General features: G+C 38.8%; 1 non-coding gene and 1 pseudogene across 1 annotated transcript; one reads left to right on the top strand and one right to left on the bottom strand.

The window, feature by feature from the left end:
* Positions 1 to 4,453: 4,453 nt before the first annotated feature.
* Positions 4,454 to 4,525, top strand: TRNAW-CCA (transfer RNA tryptophan (anticodon CCA)). Its single transcript has one exon. It is a non-coding gene; the product is annotated as a tRNA-Trp (tRNA).
* A 10,129-nt stretch (positions 4,526 to 14,654) lies between these two features.
* Positions 14,655 to 22,427, bottom strand: LOC104230474 (2-hydroxyisoflavanone dehydratase-like; annotated as a pseudogene).
* Positions 22,428 to 22,778: the final 351 nt, after the last annotated feature.

Below are 22,778 nucleotides of genomic sequence, written 5' to 3'. Positions count from 1 at the left end.
CTTTTTTGGATAAAAAATAATAAATGTACTTTAAGATTGTGATGACCTTTGTCATCACTTATTTTAGAACTAAATTTTGTGTTCCGAGGCCTTAAAAACCTCTTTTTGTCTCACCTTAATTTGCGTCACAGTTCGGGCGCGTATCCGAAAAGCCATTATGTGAAAACCTATGAAAAATAATAAATTTTGCTTTTAAAATGAATTTAAGTTGACTTCGGTCAATATTTTGGGTAAACGGACCCGGACCCGTGATTTGACGGTCCCGGAGGGTCCGTAAAAAAATATGGGACTTGGGCATATGCCCGGAATCGATTTCCGAGGTCCCAAGCTTGAGAAATGAATTTTTAAAGAAAATTATTTTCAAGAATATATATGAGTTTTTTGGAAATGAAATATGTTTAAATTTGATGGTATCGGGCCCGTATTTTGGTTTCGGAGCCCGGTACATGTCTTATATGTGATTTAAGTTGAGCCTGTAAAATTTGGTAAGAAACAAAGGTCATATGACGTGATTTGGAACTTAGTTGTAAAATTTGAAACTTTGAAAGTTCTTGAGATTTTCTTTGATTGATTTTGATGCTAAATTCATGGTTGTTGATATTATTTTGATGATTTAATTGTAGAGCAAGTCTGTATGATGTTTTTAAGTTGGTGTACAGGTTTGGTTTGGAGCCCTGAGGGCTCGGGTGAGTTTTGGATAGGCCATGGAGTGAAATTTGGACTTAGGAAATTGCTGGTGTGTTGCAGGCCTGCAGGCTTCCCAAATGCGAAGCCTGGCTCGCAAATACGAACAATGTGTCGCAAATGCGAACTATAGCCTGGGCTGCCTTGGTCGCAAATGCAATGTATTTATCGCAAATGCGACAGCCGCATCGCAAATGCGAAGAGAACAGGAATCCTCAGGGTTCGCAAATGCGAACCCTTGTTCGCAAATGCGAGGAAAGCAGGTTTCTTAAGGGTTCGCAATTGGGAACTCTGGTCGCAATTGCGACATCTACGACCAGTTTATTTGGACTTAGACGCATTTTTCTTCATTTTTCAAACTCTCTCAAACCCTAAGCTCTCTTGGGCGATTTTCTAAAGAAAAGTTCTTCTCTGAATCAGTTGTAACTCGTTTCTAACTCATTTTCTTTAATCTATAGCATCTTTTCACATGATTTCAATTCAAAATCAAGGGTTTTCACGGGGGATATTGGTTGTTTTGGGTAGAACTTAGGATTTTTAAATTTTGGGAATTTGGACCTCGATTTGAGGTCCGATTTCAAAACAAATTATATATTTGAGTTCGTGGGGGAATGGGTGATCCGGTTTTGGTTTGAACCTCGTGTTTTGACCATGTGGGCCCGGGGTCGATATTTTTACTTTTTGGGGAAATCATTGGAAAATCTATTTTCATGCATTAAAATTGATTCATTTAGCATTTATTGATATCGTTAAGTAAATTGTGGCTAGGTACAAGCGAATTGGTGGTCGAAACAAGAGGTAAAACGATAGTTGAGGCTTGAATTGTGTTCATGGCATTGAGGTAAGTGTTTGGTCTAATCTTAGCTTGAGGGATTAGGAGTTCTGTCCTATTTGCTATGTGTTAATTGTTGAGTATGGTGTATAGGCATGGTGACGAGTATCTATACGTTGGTGTCAAGCATGCCCGTGAGTCTTATGCTATGATTAATATGACTCCGTTTTGTATTGTTCATGCCTTATGTGATATTTTTATTGTTGAACAAGGCTTGTGGAAGAAATTTTGGTAATTGAACATTGAAGAGCGTTGGCTCAAATTGTGAAATGACTTGTGGAATTATTGTTGGAAATTGAACATTATAGAGCGTTGGCTCAAGTTGTGAATTGAGTTGTGAAGTAAATGTGAAAAAGAGAAAAGGATTATTATATTTTCTCCCTTGCCATGATGTTGTTGCTTTTAATGTTATCTCCCTTGCCGGGATGTTGATGCTTTTGATATTGTTCCCTTACCGAGATTTGATTATTGTACTATTGTTCCCTTGCCGGAATTTTATTGTGATTTTATTTATTTTCTTGACCTTATTGCTTGTGATTGTTGTTTGGGTAAGGAAGAGTGTTAAAGCACGAAAGGTGATGCCGTGTATGATTTTCGTGAGAGAATGTTAATGCAGAAGGGTGATGACGTGCCGCACGATGTACCATTACGTGCCCTTATATGAGTGATAATGCACGAAGGATCATTCTGTGCCATGATTTTGTAAGGTAAAAGAACAAAGGGTGATGTCGTGCCATTTATATTGATTTTATGGTGAGGACGAGAGTAAAATCACGAAGGGTGATGCCGTGCACTTGTCTTTGATTTTCCTGATTTCTATTGACAATTGAGTTACAGTGTTCTTTACATTTAACTATTGGTTTCTGTTGCTATTTGTTGCCCCTGCAGCATGACTTCCCTTCCTATCTTTAATTGTAAAGTTTTGTTTTTATTTTTCGTTGTATATGATTTAACTGCACAGGTTTATTTGGTAGTCTGGTCCTAGCCTCATCACTACTTCGCCGAGGTTAGGCTAGGCACTTAGCAGCACATGGGGTCGGTTGTGCTGATACGACACTCTGCACTGTGTGCAGATCCTAGTACTGGAGCATACGGACCGTAGCTTTGGGTTGCTGCCTTCAGTCCATTCGGAGATCCGAGGTAGTCCTGCAGGCGTCCGCAGGCCTTAACGTCTCCTCCTATCCTTTTATTTTGTTTCTTTTATATACTTCAGGGACAGTGTTGTAATAAATCTTTCGGAACTTTATTTGTAGTAATCCTAGACAGTCTGTGGAATTGTGACATAAGTTCTGGGTAGTTTATGTATGGATTGGTATTGGCATCTTTATTAAAGTATTACATTTCAGTCTTCCGCTTATTAAATTCCGCTGTTTATCTAATGTTAGTTATTAATTATTAAAGGATTAAAATGGGAAAAAGATAAATAATTCGAATGGTTAGTTTGCCTAGCTTTCACTAGTAGGAGTCATCACGACTCCCAATGGTGGAAAATCTGGGTCGTGACAAAGATATACTAAAAATATTATATGTTGACTTGGACTCAATAAGGAATACAAATTTTCCACACGTGAACATAATTCTTTTTTAAAAAAAATAAATTAGATACCATCAAAGTCTTTAATTGAAATCCTAAATATTAGGACTTTTTACATAGTTCAAAAAAGGAAAGATATAAAACTCTAAATTTTAATTGATTTGAAGTACTAAATAGTTAGAAAAATAATTTAATTACGATTTTGTCTAAAGTAAAATTTGTTAAAAGGTAAAAAAGACGAACGACATTTCTTTAAGGATCTTCGTGCTTTTAATATAGTATAGATTAAGTTATTTTTGTAAAATATTCACTCAATAGTAGCCACTTTCAAATTTTGCATTATCAGTCAATTATCCATTTTTTTCAACGAACTATATGACCAACGTTTCTTTCCATATCTCTAAAAGAAAGATTTATTTTTTAAAATTTGTGATGATGTGATGACTCTTTGAAAAATCGTGATTAAAACATATAACAAATATTTGGTCATTTTAGATTCAGTATCACTATTGTGTCACAAGTAGTGACTATAATTTTCATTAAAAAAATTCCAGAGAATATGTCCTTCAATTTAATATGAAATACATCTGTTCCAACGCCTTAAAATAGATTTCACATTGGAAAGAGCTAATCATTTTCAATTATTTAGACGTTGTCCAATACTAGAATCATTTAAATACTAATTCCACTTGAAAACCAAATATACATTTTCAGTTCTAATTCTAACTAGTTATTCTCTTAAGTAAATATGCCACGGATGAGCCATCATTCAGTTTTAAATTCTCTCACTAGTTTGCTTTTCTATCCTTTTTGATGTCTTTTTCGGGCTGTTATTGCACTTTGATTTTTGTGATCACATGAAATTCATAGATTATTAGTTGTACTCACATGTTTTAAGTTCTAGCCTTTAGCACTATTTAGGGTTTTAAGTTGCTATGTGTTCTTCCTCAAATAAAAAAAGAAGTTGACAACTTGTGATATTAAGTTTTAAGATTATAAAATGGAAATAAATTTTAAGTTGAACTATTATTGATGAATGAGAATTTCTATGAGATAGTTTCTTTCTTTATTTAATTAGTTATAAATGATCGACATTCATAATCATCTTCAGGAACTTACAATTTTATTTTATAATTCAAATACAAATTTTAAATAAATTTACTTATCGAGATAGAGTACTCGTGCATCACGCGTACCTTGAGATTAGTAAATATAAAAAACAAAAAACTCAAAACATCATAATCAAATTTATAAGAAAGTTTTAAACTAACGAAGAGTCTTTACAATTTACCCCTCCCCCCCCCCCCCAACCCCACCCCATAACGATGGAAAAGGAAAAGTCAATGTTTCATGAGAAAGGTCCAGTATAAATATAAATGGTTTTGCAGCAACTTAAACATCTAGGATCCGTGGCGCAATGGTAGCGCGTCTGACTCCAGATCAGAAGGTTGCGTGTTCGATTCACGTCGGGTTCAATCTGTTCGATTCAATTTCGGATTAACTCCTCTTTTTATTTTGCAAATAGTTAAGACTAACGCAGAGGGGACGAGACTATTCTAGTTCTACCGTCTAACAAAGAACTTTGTTCATAAATCAATAAGAAGTATAAAAATATCTAATAAATGAACATCAGACAATATTACTAAAGAAAATCAAGTATAATGGAGTTAGGTTGGGAAAGAGAAATATGGTAGAAGGGCAAACCATCCGTCATTCTGTGTTAAAGAGTTCATCATGTGCTCTTGTCGGAGATGATTAAGTCAAAATTTATAGTGAAAACTAATACTATGTACTTTATTACTACTAATTAACTACTATAATTTAGTGATTATATATATATATATATATATATATATATATATATATATATATATATATATATATATAGAGAGAGAGAGAGAGAGAGAGAGAGAGAGAGAGAGAGACGTATTGTGTATTCAATGATTGGTATAAACCTCGGATGCTACTGGAAACATACGCGAAGAAATTTATCCTCTTTTGTCCGCTCCTAGCTAATTGTCACAGGGGTGATTTATGTCACTCGAATTTTGCCCGAGGTTCATCTCCGTGCGGCAGTCAAGCCCAGCCTTGACTTCAGCCTTTCCAACACTTAGTTTTATTTTTATGGGCGTTTGCACTTAGAATGAAAATAGGCAGCAAAAACTGCAAATAAAGGCACACACGATATACAAGAATTTCTTCCCAACTCGTATTAACATGTGAATACAAGAACACAATAGCCAACCCTATGGCCAAGACAAAGAATTCCCTAATTCCCTGCCCCAAAATGATTTTCCCACCCTTAGAAAATGACTTAGACGAATTTGGCTTCACAATGCCTTAGACTAAGTTTTTCTGCCCCGTTTTGGACATCCTAGGCAAGTATTTATAAGGCTACAATCAGTTGACAAGCCCCAACTGATGGGAAAACAAGTTAAGACAAAGTACAAAAACGTGGGCACACTTTTAGGCCGTGATCAGCATGTCTTGGAAGAGGTTTCAATTGCCAACTGCTTCCCATGTGCTTGGCACATGTTTTTCCAACTGCTGCTTGTGCACAGCTTGGTCCAAATTTCGCCCAGCTGCTTCGTGCCAAGGCTGGCATTGCGCCCAACCTTGTCTTTGACACTGCTCCGCGCCAATGTCATTGTCACAGCTCGCCAACCACTGACTTAGCCGCACACGTTCATTGTCAAAGCTGCCCGCCCATGTCAAATCGCCCCCGACTTGATCAAATCTGTCCGTATCATTTGCCTTTGCTTGTCCCGCCTTGCCTTGCCTTGTCTTTGCCCCTGCTTGACATGGCATTGCCTTGCCTTGCCATGTCTTTGCCCCTGCTTGACATGGCATTGCCTTGCCATTGTTTTGCCAACCCGCACATCTAAGTAAAATGCCCCTTGCTTCCGTTCAAGGTGCGTTTGTCCAACCCCGCATTGTCCGTCATGCCGAGCAGCCCTTCATGATGTTGCCCCATTTTCAGGTTGTGTGCCAAGGCCATCATGAAAATCCTTGCCACAACCCACACCTGCCGAGGACCTTTGTCAGGGGGTTAACAAACCACCCCCACCAGAAGAATTCGTCGTCCTCGACGAAGTAGCTTCCGCATTTTTCAGCACCACCATAGGTCCCAAATATGCTGTTGCTTGAACATGATCTTCTTCGTTTTGTTCATCTTCACTCTTTTCTTCTTCAAACAACGCTGAAAGCTTTTCAATTCTCGGACAATCCCTCGCCATGTGTGGTCCTTTGCAAATAAAACAGCCATCAAATTTGCTGTTTTGTCCCTTATTTGTTGAAGGTCCAGCACATTGCTTTCCCTTCTCATTGCCATTGCCCTCAATAGCATTTCCCTTTTCATTTCCGTTTTTCCTCCACTCTTTTCCCTTGTCCTTGTTCCCGTTTTTGGACTTTAAAGTAGTAGAGAAATCAGAACCATCTTGTCCCAACCGGAAATCACCCAACGCATCCGCAGTAGCAATGGCACTAGGAAGATCTTTCACATTTTGCCTTCGGAGTTCCATTTGCGCCCACGACTGCAACCCGTAAAGGAAATTATGCAACTTGTCCTCCTCAGACATGTTGCTAATATCCAGCATCAAAGAACTAAAATCCTTGACGTAATCCCTGACCGTTCCAGTTTGTTTCAACTTCTTCAAACGATCTCTAGCAATCCAGCCCGCATTGCTAGGAAAGAATTGATCCTTCAACTCTTTCTTCAGCCCTTCCCTAGAGTCAATCTTCGGCCTACCAGCACTTACATCATCTACCACGCGCGTACGCCACCACAACTTTGCATCGTCCACCAAGTACATAGTCGTAATGGGGACCTTGTCTTCATCTTGCACTTTGGCAGCATGGAAGTACTGTTCCATATCCCACAGGAAGTTTTCGAGTTTCTTGGCACTCCTTCCGCCATTAAACTCTTTAGGCTCCGGAATTATGACCTTGGTACGATCTGCCCCACGCTGTGCTTCATCATTGCCAACAGCACGACGCAACAACCCATTTTCTGTTTTCAGATCTGTGCACTCCTGGCTCAGCCTGTTCATCTCGGCCTCAAGATAGGCGAGACGAGTCACGATAGTCAGAAATTGATCCCCATCAATAGTTCCGACGAGTGCCTCTAATGCAGCAACCTTTTCCCTCAGTTCTGCGTTGCCACCAGCCATTCTTCACAAAATTCAACCACTGAACGGTGTGTCTTCACCTCGATCCAACCACGCTCTGATACCAGTTGTCACAGGGGTGATTTATGTCACTCGAATTTTGCCCGAGGTTCACCTCCGTGCGGCAGTCTAGCCCAGCCTTGACTTCATCCTTTCCAACACTTAGTTTTATTTTTAGGGACGTTTGCACTTAGAATGAAAATAGGCAGCAAAAACAGTAAATAAAGGCACACACGATATACAGGAATTTCTTCCCAACTCGTATTAACATGTGAATACAAGAACACAATAGCCAACTCTATGGCTAAGACAAAGAATTCCCTAATTCCCTGCCCCAAAATGATTTTCCCACCCTTAGAAAATGACTTAGACGAATTTGGCTTCACAATGCCTTAGACTAAGTTTTTCTGCCCCGATTTGGACATCCTAGGCAAGTATTTATAAGGCTACAATCAGTTGACAAGCCCCAACTGATGGGCAAACAAGTTAAGATAAAGTACAAAAATGTGGGCACACTTTTAGGCCATGATCAACATGTCTTGGAAGAGGTTGCAATTGCCAACTGCTTTCCATGTGCTTTGCACATGTTTTCTAACTGCTGCTTATGCACAGCATGTGCCTGATTTTTGCCCAGCTGCTTTGTGCCAAGTCTGGCATTGCGTCCAACCTTGCCTTTGACACTGCTCCACGCCAATGTCATTGCCACAGCTCGCCGCCCGTTGACTTAGTCGCACACGTTCATTGTCACAGCTCCCCGCTAATGTCAAGTCGCCCCCGACTTGATCAAATCTTCCCGTATCATTTGTCATTGCTTGGCCCGCCTTGCCTTGCCATGTCTTTGCCCCTGCTTGACATGGCTTCTCCTTGCCATTGTTTGCCAACCCGAACATCCAAGTTAAATGCGCCTTGCTTCCGTTCAAGGTGCGTTTGTCGAACCCTGCATTGTCCGTCATGCCGAGCAGCCCATCATGATTTTGCCCAATTTTCAGGTTGTGTGCCAAGGCCATCATGAAAATCCTTGTCACAACCCACACCTGCCGAGGACCTTTGTCAAGGGGCTAACACTAATCCACAAACCAGACAACACCTAAAAATTTAAAATTCTCCAGCTTGCCGTAATAATTAGCATAGAATAATTTAAACCTTATCAACGTCATCATCTTTAGCATGGTCTCTTTATATATCTATGATTCTAAAATCAGAGATTAGTAACTTACATCGTAGCTTCAAGGTACAAGTGTTTTTTTTCCTTTGCATCATAAGCCTACGCCACTTCAGGGGGTGGTTTCTCTCCTTTTTTGTTTTTCTATTTGGAATTAGAAAGAGCCCGAGTCATAATTATTTAGCAAACTCATAGAAACGTCATCATCGTTACCCTGGCTTTTTGAATCTCTCAATCCAAAAGCATTTTTCTTCAAAACTAAAAGACACCTACCGTCTTTTCCAAGAAATACAAGACTAATACGAGCATTATGACCAAAACAAGGATAAAATATGAAGATTTTGGAGGAAAATAAGAGGAAATGTGTGTGTGCGTACGGGTAGGGAGGAGGCAAGGATAAAGTCTGCGTACACTCTATCCTCCCCGTACCTCACTTGTGGGACTACGCTGGGTTTGTTGTTGTTGTGCGTCTTTCTTTGTGAACCCTTGAAGTTTTCTATGCTTTGTAGCTCTACCTACTTCCTCTCTTGTATAAAATCATTTCACAGCTTGTACAAACAAGCTCGAGCCAAAGTTACGCAAAAGTGCAAAAAACAAAGAAAAGATTGAACAAATGAAAAAGGATTTTCTTCAAATTGACACCTCATATATTCACAAAACAATGCCCTTGCCTTCACTACAAAAACTTTTACCCAGAGCAACGCCCTACCATTCCATCTTCTCTGGTAGATATATACCAAGCTTATGACTTCTATTCTAAATTGTAGAGCCTAAAAAATAACTTACCTGAAGGCATAAGCCTTGTACTACGATCTTTCTTGCATCTCTATGGGGACTCATCGAGCAAAATTCACAGCTCGGAGCCCTCAGCTGAGTACTAACCTATGTCTAACCACTGTTCAAGTCACCAATCACCAGGAAAAAGAAACCCACCTACTAGTCCGTCCTTGCTCTTCCAAGTTCGCGAAATGACCTCAATCTGCATTTACATCAGTCCTGAGAACTTCTAAAACTGTTGCATTGCAAAAGAAGCATCTCTCACAATTCAGGAGGTGTCTGGAAATGCAGCCTAAGCAAGAAACATGAGAACATGGCACAAATTGAGCATTTGCTTGACATGCATAACAGATGCAGCAGATGCTGTCATCATAATCTGTTTCGCCCCCATATCCTATTCTCTCAAGTTCTACCACCTCTGACTGACAGATTAGCAGACTTGAAAATTTCTCCAGTTGCCTGATTTTCTTCAGATAATCATCTCCCCTGAATAAGCTAGCCTGGAGTTCGTGAAAACAAAGTTAGAATACAGATGAAGCAACCCACATATAAGCATATTCATCTCTCCCTTGGTTTTCTGCTTTTTAATCAAAAACCATAGTACCTAGGAAAAGTAAAAAATGGAAGCAATTTCGTTGGTATAGAAAATAAATTTGGGTCGAGGAAATAAAATCAAGACCGAAAAATATCGCAACAATCGTAGCATTTGATTTCAAATATTTGAGTGTTACAATCTCTGTGAATCCTCTAATTCTTCTTTCCAATAGTAAATATATTCAAGGGTTTTCGAGCTTGATCTTGAATCTATATTTGTTGCCACGAACGATGATCTTGAATTCAACTAGCACGAACTTTGATTTGAAGTCGTACTCCTTAAACCTTGATTTGTTCTCCGTTCTTGAGCTTGAACTTGATTTGTTCTTCGTTCTTGAGCTTGAACTTGATTTTTTGAACTTGAACTTGATTGCTTGATGCTTGAAACTTGTGGAGGAATTTGCAGCATTTGATCCACGAGCTCTTTCTCTCTTCTTGTTATAACTTATGGTGTTCGATTTGCAGGAGAAAGAGATGAAGGGCATAACTAGTCCCATTGGGCGTGCCAATTTGTTTGCAACTAATTTTCAACATATGTGTAATGACCCGGCCGGTCGTTGCGAGAGTTATAGCCCTGTTTCCCCATTTCTGCTTCTTTTTGTTCTTCAGCTATATTATGATGTGTTAGGTCAGTTGGTTCGGGTCTGGAGTGGTTTCGGAGAGGATTTGAGACACTTAGTCTTTTTTGTGAAGGCTTAAGTTGATAAAGTTGACTGGATGTCGACTTATGTGTAAACAACCTTGGATTTGAATTTTGATGGTTCTATTAGCTCCGTTAGGTGATTTTGGACTTAGAAGCTCGTCCGGAATGGGATTTGGAGGTCCGTGGTAGAATTAGACATGAATTGGCGAAAGTTGGAATTTTGGCGATTTTGGTTGGCTGTGAAAATTTTGATATCGGGGTCGGAATGAAATTCTGAAAGTTGGAGTAGGTTCGTGGTGTCATTTTTGACGTGTGTGCAAAATTTCAGGTCATTCGGAGGTGATTTGATATGTTTCGGCATCGTTTGCCGAATTTGGAAGTTTAGAAGTTCTTAGGCTTGAATCTGAGGGTAAATTGGTGTTTTGAGTGTTCCGAAGATTTGACTAAGTTTGTATGTTGATATATGACCTGTTGGTATGTTTGGTAGAGGTCCCGAGGGCCTCGGGTTGATTTTGGATGATTGACGGAACAAGTTTGGAATTGGAGGAATGCTGAAGTTGAACTCAGCTGTCATAACCGCACCTGCGGAAAGGGAACCGCATGTGCGAGTCAAGCAGAAGCGAAGAAGGAGCCGCAGATGCGGCCAAGGTTGAGGTAGGTAGGAGCCACATGTGCGATGGATGGGTCGCATCTGTGAGCCCACAGATGCGTCATTCTGACTGCAGAAACGGATTTTGAGGGAGTAAATGGGATCCGCACCTGCGATGGATTTTCCGCAGGTGCGGCGTCGCAGAAGCGACAGTTGGACCGCCGATCTGGAATCTCTGGGCAGAAAGTATAAATTTCACACTTTGTGAATTTTGGTCCATTCTTCACCATTTTTAGTCAGTTTTGAAGCTTTTGGGAGTGATTTTGAATAGGGATTCAAGGGATTATCAGTGAGGTAAGTTGCTTGAGCCCTAATACTCGTATATTTGGTGATTTCCCGTTGTTTAATCATGTAATTAGTGAAGATTAGTGGTGAAAATGAGGGGTTAGGGCTTGGGATTTTGGAGAGTTTGATTTGAGGATTTGAGGGGCCAAATAGAGTCGGATTTTGGTGAATTTCGTATGTATGGACTCGTGAGTTCATGGGCTTTCTAGTTTTGTGATTTTTGTCGGATTCCGAGACGTGATTCCGGGTTTGGGTGAATTTCGTGATTTGTGTCCAATTAAGTAAATTTTCATGTGGAATTGGTTCCTTGGCCTATATTGATTGCATTGTATTGCTTTTGGCTAGATTCAGGACGTTTGGAGGCTGATTCGAGAGGCAAGGGCGTCGCAGAGTAGGATTTTGGCTTGATTGAGGTAAGTAACGCTTCCAAACTTGGTTCTGAGGGTTCAAAACCCCGAACTATGTGTTATGTGTTTAGTATTGAGGTGACGCACATGCCAAGTGACGGGCGTGCTAGCGTGCACCATGAGAATCGGACCTAGTTTATTCCATGGCACCGTTTAGCGACTCTTTCTTGCTAATATTCGTGTTTCCATCATGTAATTAAGTAAATGAGCTGTAAATCATGCTAGATATCATGTTATGACTTACGCCGATACTATTGGGACCCATGTGATCTTTTCTTGCTGTCATCTCACTAGTTTCATTGATATTCTGTACTCAATCTTATTCATGCATTTCACATCATGTCTCAGTCTTTGTTGTTATTCATCGGCACATCATATCATTGTTCCGGGCTAGTTTTCATGGCATTGTGAGCCTGTGTGTGAGATTGGAGAGTGATGACTGAGTGAGTCTAAGAGCCTAATTGTGAGTGATAGTTATGAGATCGGGTTGTGATCGGCTCCAACCCTGCACCACTATATAATGGCGAGGAGTGGTCGGTGCAGATTTTACCTGAAAGTTGGGATCGATATCCACAGGGAGTTAATATTGGTTGGGAGTTGAGTTTCTATCTAATCTAGCTATGCGTGTTGCTTTTAATTGCACTTCTAACTATGCTTGGATTTGTTTCTATTCTACGTTTAATGCTATTGATTGCTGAAAATAATCTAAGTACAATGTTTTTGTAGGAGTTTTCTCAATTGATAAAAAAAAAAAAGCACTAGGGAAGTGACTTACACTTAGGCGAGTATCTAATGGGGTCTAGAATTTAGGACAACCTAGCAGTTCAAAAATAAGAGAAAATGACTCTGTAGCCCATCCGAAACATACCGAGGCCCCCGGGACCCCGTCTAAACACACAAAAAGTCTTATAACCTAACACAGACTCGCTCGAAGTCTCAAATCACATCAAACAACGCCGAAACGATGAATCACACCATGAATCGAACTTATGAGCTTTCCAATCTTCCAACTTCTAAAACTCGTGTCGAAACCTATCAAACCAATCCGGAATGACGTCAAATTTTGCAGACAAGTCTCAAATGACATAACGGAGCTGTTCCAACTCTCGGATTCGCGTTCCGATCCGGATATCACAAAAGTCAACTATTGGTCAAACTCTTCCATCTTCCAAACTTCAACTTTTCCAACTTTCGCCGAATGGCTTCAATTCAACCCACGGACTTCCAAATCCAATTCCGGACGCGCGCCTAAGTCCAAAATCACCACCTGAGCCTATCAGAACCATCGAAACTCCAATCCGAGGTCAAATACTCAAAAGTCAAATCTTGGTCAATTCTTTCAACTTCAAGCTTCTCAAATGAAAGTCACTTCTAAAAATCCTTTTCGAACTTCTCAAAAATCCAAACCGCTGATGCACGCAAGTCATTAGGGGTGTACATAGGTCGGGTTGGTTCAGATTTTACAATTACTAAATCAAACCAATTGTGTCGGGCTATTAAATCTAAAGACCAAACCAAACCAATAAAACTCGGGTTTTTCAATCTCAGTTTTTCTCGGGTTTTTCAGATTTTTTTTCCCGGTAAAATCTTCGTAGAACAAAACATATAATTTGTGCTCAAAATATTTCTTTAATCCTAGTAAGATACAACTATATAAAGTATTTTTCAAGAAAATAACGCAAAATAAGAGATATATCATGGCATTATTCTAAAATATTCAACAATAAAGACAATAAAATTATGTAATATAAATATTGCTAATTAAAAAGCCATAATAAAAAAACACAATCTAAATGTATTCATGCTAAAATACGTAGACTAATAAGGGAGTATTAATTACATAACTAAACGCTAAAGAAAAAATAAAAATAGGTTATGCATTTTTATTTAAATTATTGCAAAACAAAAAATAGATATTCAATACATTCTCATTCGTAGTATTGAACTGAATGTCTTTTGTTAGCATTAGTATTGATTTGATTTTGGTTTCGGCTTTTGTTAGTATTATTTAATGTACTAATATTAATGGCTATAAAACTTATTGGAATATTCAAAAGTTCTAAGTCCAACCTTAAAATAATAACTTAAAAGATAAAATTATGAAATTTTTTAAGAAATATTTATAATAAATATATTTATATAGTATTAAATATATCTAAAATTTCTACATATGTAATGTTGGGTTGGTTTGGTTTTGGTTTGACTTTCTTTAGTTAAAACCAAACCAAACCAATTGTGGTCGGATTTTTTTTTTCCAACAATAAACCAAATCAAACCAAACCATAGTCGGATTTTTTTTTCTCGATTTGACTCGGATTATCGGGTTGGTGCGGTTTGTCGGTTTCCTCTGTACCCACCTAGAAGTCATAATACACTGTGTGAAGCTACTTGTGACCTCAAACTACCGAATCGGACGTAATTTCTCAAAACAACCAATCGGATCGTTACAGGTTAGCCCATGAAACAAGTTAACCAAACATCTAGCCTTTGAGCCGCCTACAAGTTGGTAATTCATCAAAACATTTACCTACTCGAATCCTACCCCCACTATCACCACGATTTGCTAGGGCCGTCAACCTCGCCACTAATTTCAAACCTACTATATCATGAAATACATTCTCATGAAGAGAGACAGAACATATAACTGATCTGACAATCCAGCACATAAAACATGAAATTCGACTTCTGTTCTTCACCCTCAAGCAGTAACTATCAAATTCACATATGACATCTTAACTAGGGGGGGACAACAGAGATAGATGAGATTGTAAGATCTAATAATAATTCCCAAGAAGCAAGCTCTAATTTAAAAACTCTAATCACTTGCGTTGAACGATAAATACTTGCTTGTATCGGATGTTTACTATACCAAACTATATTAATTTACTATTAGTAAATGAAACAAATGAAAATGCATATAATTAACCATGGTTAAATGCTTGAAATTCATGTATAAAGCATATCATACGGTGTAAACATCGAGTAGAATAAATTTTACGCTCCTAGGATACAGCAAATCAGTTCTAATAACATATCCACTCTAAAATATGCTTCAAATATATACTCATCGCCTAATTTAAGATTAGAAGATCTAATAATTATTACTAGGAGCTCTAATTGCAGAATTGTAATCATTTGCGTTGGATGAAAGAAGCCATGCGCTTGATGAGATATTTAGATTTCTCAGCTTCAGGATTAGCAGCCTGAAAGCAATGACCTTCACCTTCAATCTCAATAAAATCTAATTCACCTTTCCATCCACTGTTCTTCACAGCTACAGCGAATCGACTCACAATTTCACTGGGGACAAGCTCATCTTTATCTCCTGCACACAAGAAAAGCCTTGAGCAACCCAACTCTGACAAGCTCGGGCCATTTTCTGAAACTGGACTAACCACTGGGCTATTAATTCCCTGTTCAGATGGTGGACAAATAGTATTCCAAAGCTTGTAAATCAAAGACCCCTCAATGTTTTCGACTGATGGGATCAAGAAGAAAGGGAAATCAAAGATAGCACCAACGAGTTTCACGCATCCAATTAAGCTCTCTTTACCAGCTCTCATGGTCATGTTAAAGACAATATTACCACCAGCACTATCCCCGGCTATGAATAATCTGTTAAAATTTCCATGGTTTGCTATCCATGGTTCGGCATCATTATCGGCGGCGTGTGAAGCGACCCACTGAAGGGCATCCCAGCAGTCTTGGTAAAGTGTTTTGGACTTTAAGCCATTGAGCTTTAAAGTGGAAAAAGTGTGAATTGAAAATGGAGGGAAATAAAATGGAGGGAAAATGAAAATTTGAAAAAGTGAACTTTTGTCTTGTACTTTGTTCCTCATTGGTGAGGGACAATCACATTTGTATGCTTATATATAGATTCACTTCTTAAAGCTCTTAAAAGGAGTTGAAGAGAATGAACTCTCGCGCCGTCGTCGTCGCTCGCTCGACTTCGGATTTGTCAAATGATCGATAAGATTACTTTTTGGACAAAATTTATTTAATTATTTAATAATTAATTAAATGCCAAATCACTGCTAAAAATACGCCAGAACCCTGCTGAAAGTTCAGAGGGCCTCGCTGGCCACGGTTCTGCCGCGACCGCAGTAGAATCGCGGCAGTCAGATTCAGAGAGCCTCTCTGGCCACGTATTTTCTGAAAAGGCACCTTTCCAGACACCTCTTCTGATATTTTCCTATAAATTCTGAGGCAAGACTGCATCTTCCATATACGAAAAACACTCCAGAACTTCTTTCTTTCTGAATATACTGCATCCTAATTCGCAGTCTCTCTCTCAAATTCGTAAGTGTGATTTTGCTCCGTTCTTTGAGTTCGTTGGTATCCTGCAGTTTGTATTGCCACTGTTGCAGGAAGGTTTATTTCGTTTTATCCTGGTAGGATTTAATCCATTACCTTGGCAACGTGTGAGGGAGTTAAAATTCCTTAAGGACGCACAAGAAAAATTGTGGACTCAGAATATTTCTGATTCTTTACTATTTTATACATTTCTTTATTCTTCTAACAGTTTTCTGATTTTTGTTTTAACACAATTACGCTCACAAACTTAAGGAATTTTAATTTACTAACGTTTCTGTGTTGATTATTAAACTGTTCTCTATATACTTTGTTGGAGACTAAAGCCTTGTTGCTTTCTACTCCTATAATTGTTTCTGTCCGGTTTAAAGTACATACAAACTTTGTCGGAATAATAAACATACGGATTTGAAGTATATAAAAACTTCACCATTGTTACGTGTTCTATGTTTGGTTTGGTATTCAGTTTGAAGATATCAAAACTTCACTGATTTAACAAGTTCTGTATTATTTTCAACTTTACAGAAATATGACGAATGAAAACCAAACTAATGGAAGTGTTGAGGGAACGGGTGCTACTGTTACGAGTGCTGCTGCCTCTTCAAGCCGTTCTACTCCTGCTCATGCTATGGCACCGGCAGAAAAACCCGGAAAGTTTTCCGGTATTGACTTCAAACGCTGGCAAATGAAGATGCTCTTCTATCTTACTACGTTGAGTTTGCAACGTTTCATCAAGGAGGATCCTCCGGTCATGGCTGAGAATACTCCGGATGATGAACGACTTGTTGTAACTAAAGCATGGAAACATTCTGATTTCTTGTGCAAAAACTACATATTGAGTTGTTTGGAAGATGGCTTGTACAATGTCTATAGTGTCATGGAAACTTCAAAAGCGTTATGGAATGCACTTGAGAAGAAGTACAAGACTGAGGATGCCGGACTTAAGAAGTTCGTGGCTGCAAGATTTTTGGATTTCAAGATGATTGACACTAGGTCAGTCATAACCCAAGTCCAAGAATTACAAGTCATTGTGCATGACCTCCTTGCTGAAGGTATGACCCGAGTCAATAATTTTATTAATAAGATTTATCTTATTACTAATTATGAGTTTGTTATTGAAGGTATGGTCATAAATGAGGCCTTTCAAGTCGCTGCTTTCATTGAGAAATTACCTCCGTTGTGGAAGGATTTTAAGAACTATCTTAAACACAAGCGGAAGGAAATGACACTAGAAGACTTGATTGTTCGTCTGAGGATAGAAGAAGACAACAAAAATGTTGAAAAGAAGTCACGTGGAAACTCAACAATTGTGGGGGCAAACATTGTTGAGGAGGCACCACAAAATAAGAAAAGGAAGAAGGCTTCTGGACAAAAGAATTACCCAAGCAAGAAGAAGTTCAAGGGTAATTGCCACAATTGTGGAAAAACTTGGCATAAGGCAGTGGATTGTCATGCGCTAAAGACTGATAAGAAGAAAAAGAATCAAGCCAACATGGTTAAAGATGAAATGGAAGACTTGTGTGCCATGTTGTCTGAATGCAACTTGGTAGGAAATCTGAAAGAATGGTGGATAGATTCTAGAGCCACTCGCCATGTGTGTGCTAACAAGGAGTTATTTTCTTCTTATGCCCCCGCAGGTCCCGACGAGACAATCTTCATGGGAAATTCATCTACGGCCAAAATTGAAGGAGTTGGCAAGATTGCGTTGAAGATGACATCGGGAAAAATAGTGACTCTAAACCAAGTCCTCCATGTTCCAGAAATTCGCAAGAATCTTGTGTCTACCTCACTTCTTGTCAAGAATGGATTCAAATGTATTTTTGTTTCTAATAGTGTTGTTCTTAGTAAGAACGATGTATATGTAGGAAAAAGGTTACCTAAACGAGGGCCTTTTTAAGCTAAATGTAATAGCAGTTCCTATCAATAAAGTGAATGTTTCTTCTTACTTACTTGAGTCAAACACTTTATGGCATTCGCGTTTAGGTCACGTAAACTTCAAAACATTGCGGAAGATGATAAATCTAGAAGTATTGCCAAAATTTGATTGCATTAATTCCAAATGTCAAATATGTGTGGAATCAAAGTATGCTAAGCATCCTTATAAGTCCGTTGAAAGGAATTCAAGTCCTTTAGACTTAATTCACACAGATATTTGCGACATGAAGTCAACACCATCTCGCGGTGGGAAAAAGTATTTTATTACTTTTATTGACGATAGCACGAGATACTGTTATGTTTATTTACTTAATAGTAAAGATGAGGCAATTGATGCTTTCAAACAATACAAGAGTGAAGTTGAAACGCAACTAAACAAAAAGATCAAAATGATAAGAAGTGATAGGGTTGACGAATATGAATCTCCTTTTGAAGAAATTTGTTTGGAAAATGGCATTATTCACCAAACAACTGCCCCTTACTCTCCATAATCTAATGGAATTGCGGAGAGGAAGAATCAAACGTTAGAAGAAGATGATGAATGCATTGCTAATAAATTCTGGCTTACCACAGAACTTGTGGGGGAAGCTATACTTACAGCTAACCGAATAATCAACCGTGTACCTCATAGTAAAACACAGTCCATTCCTTATGAGAAGTGGAAAGGAAGGAAGCCTAGCTTGAAATACTTCAAAGTGTGGGGGTGTTTAGCTAAGGTACAAGTACCTAAACCTAAAAGGGTTAAGATAGGTCCAAAAACGGTTGATTGTGTGTTTATTGGATATGTAACTAATAGCAAGGCATATCGTTTTCTGGTTCATAAATCAGAAAATCTTGAGATTCACATTAATACGATAATAGAATCAGACAATGCTGAATTCTTTGAAACTATTTATCCATATAAAAAGGAAAGTGAAGTGACCTGCCAAAAGTCAAAACGACCTCGGGAGGAAACAACAGATGGTATGCCTAATGAGGAAAATCCGAGAAGAAGTAAACGTCAAAGGACATCTACTTCATTCGGTCCAGATTTTCTGACTTTCTTGTTAGAAAATGAGCCTCGTACCTTCAAGGAAGCAATGTCTTCCTCAGAGGCACAATATTGGAAAGAAGTTGTCAATAGTAAAATAGAATCCATATTGAGCAATCATACTTGGGAATTGGTTGATCTTCCTCCGGGTAACAAAACGTTGGGTTCTAAATGGATTTTCAAGAAGAAAATGAAAGACGATGGTACTATTGACAAATACAAGGCAAGACTTGTTGTCAAAGGATTTAGACAACGAGAAGGTCTTGACTATTTTGACACATACTCGCCGGTAACAAGAATTACATCTATTCGGATGCTAATAGCGTTAGCCGCCTTGTATGGTCTTCAAATCCATCAAATGGATGTAAAAACAGCCTTCTTAAATGGTGATCTTGAGGAAGAAATTTACATGAACCAACCTGAAGGGTTTGTGGTTCCGGGAGAAGAAAAGAAGGTGTGTAGACTTGTTAAGTCTCTTTATGGACTAAAACAAGCACCCAAACAATGGCATGCGAAATTTGACCAAACAATGTTGTCAAATGGTTTTAAGATTAATGAATGTGATAAATGTGTTTACATTAAGAACGTTCAAAATCATGTAGTCATTGTTTGCTTATATGTTGATGATATGCTAATAATGAGCAAAGACATTGCCGACATTCAAGCTACTAAGCGTATGCTTGCTAGTAAGTTTGATATGAAAGACTTAGGAGTTGCCGATGTAATTCTAGGAATTAAAATCCAGAGGACTCCTCAAGGTCTAGCTTTGTCTCAATCACATTACGTGAAAATGGTACTTGAAAAATTCAAACACTTGGAATTTAGAAGTGCAAGGACTCCAATTGACTTAAACCATCATCTTATGAAGAATAAAGGCGAAAGTACGTCTCAATTGGAGTATGCTCGTGTGTTGGGAAGTCTAATGTACATCATGAACTGTACATGACCCGATATAGCTTTTGCAATAAGTAAACTTAGTCGATTCACAAGTAATACCAACAAGCATCACTGGGTGGCTATGAAACGAGTTCTAGGATATTTGGAGTATACCCAAGACTACGCTTTGCACTACAATAAATATACTATGGTTATTGAAGGATATAGTGATGCTAATTGGATAACCGGATCATCAGAAACAAAGTCCACAAGTGGATATGTGTTTACTGTTGGTGGAGGAGCAGTATCTTGGAAGTCTTCCAAACAGACATGTATCGCTCGCTCTACAATGGAATCAGAGTTTATAGCATTGGATAAAGCCGGTGAAGAAGCTGAATGGCTTCGGAATTTTTTAGAAGACATTCCGTTCTGGCCAAAACCTTTGGCTCCTATTTGCATACATTGCGATAGTGAGGCTGCAATAGGACGGGCAGGGAGCGTTATGTATAACGGAAAGTCTCGTCATATACGACGAAGACATAATACCATTAGACAACTACTTTCTAGTGGAATTATCACTATTGATTATGTAAGATCAAAGGATAATGTTGCGGACTAGAGAGGGAGTTGAGAAATCATCTAAGGGAATGGGACTATGGCCGAGGACAAGTCAACATGGCGGTAACTCTACCTAGAATTTTGGTTGTTCCGAGATCTAGGTTCTAGGAGCTCAAACAAAGTTATGATTAACCGGTTCAACATTGTCAAAATAAAAACTTTGGTCCATTCTCGTGATGAAGACAATGTTCAGTAACAAGGATAGAACTTTACACGTTCTTTAATGATTACCTAAGTTTGATGAGGTATTTATCAAATAGTGTCAATCTAAAGGATTACACGTTTAGGAATCACCTATGTAAGTGTGAAGTGGAAGCCGCTTCAATGAGAATTCTGTAAGGCCAATTCTCTACGCACTTATGAAACCAGGCGGTGTTCATGGCTAAAACGAACACAACAATGAGAACCAAAAAATGGTTCAGGGTTGGTTGTGTGTCATATGGTTGTCTAGGTATACACTAAAGTTCGACGGTTCAAAGATATCAAATCTACCGATTGATCGAGTATATCTGACATATGTTCACTACGGAAAGTTCAAAGGGAAACCTACTTATCCAGATGCAATTAATCCTTACTTGCAAAATCACATAGCTTTCATCTATGATCTTTCTTGATACAGTCATTCCCATTCATGTGAGGGATTGTTGGACTTTAAGCCATTGGGCTTTAAAGTGGAAGAAGTGTGAATTGGAAATGGAAGGAAGTAAAATGGAGGGAAAATGAAAATTTGAAGAAGTGAACTTTTGTCTTGTACTTTGTCCCTCATTGGTGAGGGACAATCACATTTGTGTGCTTTTATATAGATTCACTTCTTAAATCTCTTAAAAGGAGTTGAAGAGAATGAACCCTCGCGCCGTCGTCGTCGCTCGCTCGGCTCGGCTTCGGCTTTGAATTTGGATTTGTCAAATGATCGATCGATAAGATTAATTTTTGGACAAAATTTATTTAATTATTTAATAATTAATTAAATGCCAAATTACTGCTAAAAATACGCCAGAACCCTGCTGAAAGTTCAGAGGGCCTCGCTGGCCGCGGTTCTGCCACGACCGCGGTAGAATCGCGACAGTCAGATTCAGAGAGCCTCTCTGGCCGCGGTTCTGCCGCGATCGCGGTAGAACCGCGGCAGGCCGCATATTTTCTAAAAAGGCACCTTCCCAAATACCTCTTCTGATATTTGCCTATAAATTCTGAGGCAAGACTGCATCTTCCATATACGAAAAACACTCCAGAACTTCTTTCTTTCTGAATATACTGCATCCTAATTCGCAGTCTCTCTCTCAAATTCGTAAGTGTGATTTTGCTCCGTTCTTTGAGTTCGTTGGTATCCTGCAGTTTGTATTGCCACTGTAGGTTTATTCCATTTTATCCTGGGAGGATTTAATCCATTACCTTGGCAACGTGTGAGGGGGTTAAAATTCCTTAAGGACGCACTAGAAAAATTGTGGACTCGGAATATTTCTGATTCTTTACTATTTTACACATTTCTTTATTCTTCTAACAGTTTTCTGATTTTTGTTTTAACACAGTTACGTTCACAAAGTGTCGGCAGGTCATGTTCTGGGGCAAGCCGATAATTCACAGAAATAGCAATGCAATTTGATTCAGAAACCAAATGGTTGAGGTAACGGCGCTCGATTTGGAAGAAGGCAGAATCGGCAACTAGTCCTCCGCCGTTATACTAAACTAAGACGGGTAGCTTTTGATCGGCGACAGTGTTTTTGGGAAGGTAAAGTCTGGCGGAGATATGAGGGGAAATGGTCATGTCTTTGGATGAAACGCCGGTGTCTGGATCTTCTAACGATGGAGGAACTTCAACTATGCCGTAAAGTTCGTAAAAATGATGGACTCGGCCATTTTTATAGACTCGGTAGTAAGGGTGGAAATCAGTGATCACCTCCTCATCGTCGTTTTCGGAAAACGTCATATTATGGGAATGAAATGTTAGGAACATAACAGAGTATACACAAAGAGATTATGGGAATGTTAGGCCTTGTGTTGCAGATTGAATAGTGTGTTTGTGGATTTATATGTAAGCATAAACTATAATTCTACCAGGATTTTGAACATGATAATCTTACAAGTAATCATCATAGAAAACATACCTGAATCATGAGCCATCATCATGAAGCGGAAGCGTTAATTCAAAACTGATTTCTCGCCCCTTGCCCTAACTTTATGTTACCGCCGCCTTTAGATATGGAAGAGAGAATAAAAATACGGTAACCCTAATGGGTGGGGAGAGGACCAATTTATAGAGGTTCTCACTTAATCCGGT

The sequence above is a fragment of the Nicotiana sylvestris genome, chromosome 5, assembly GCF_000393655.2.
Source record: "Nicotiana sylvestris chromosome 5, ASM39365v2, whole genome shotgun sequence".
Taxonomy (NCBI): domain Eukaryota; kingdom Viridiplantae; phylum Streptophyta; class Magnoliopsida; order Solanales; family Solanaceae; genus Nicotiana; species Nicotiana sylvestris.
Note: the sequence above shows the minus strand (reverse complement) of the source record. Positions and strands in the feature narration are given on the sequence as shown.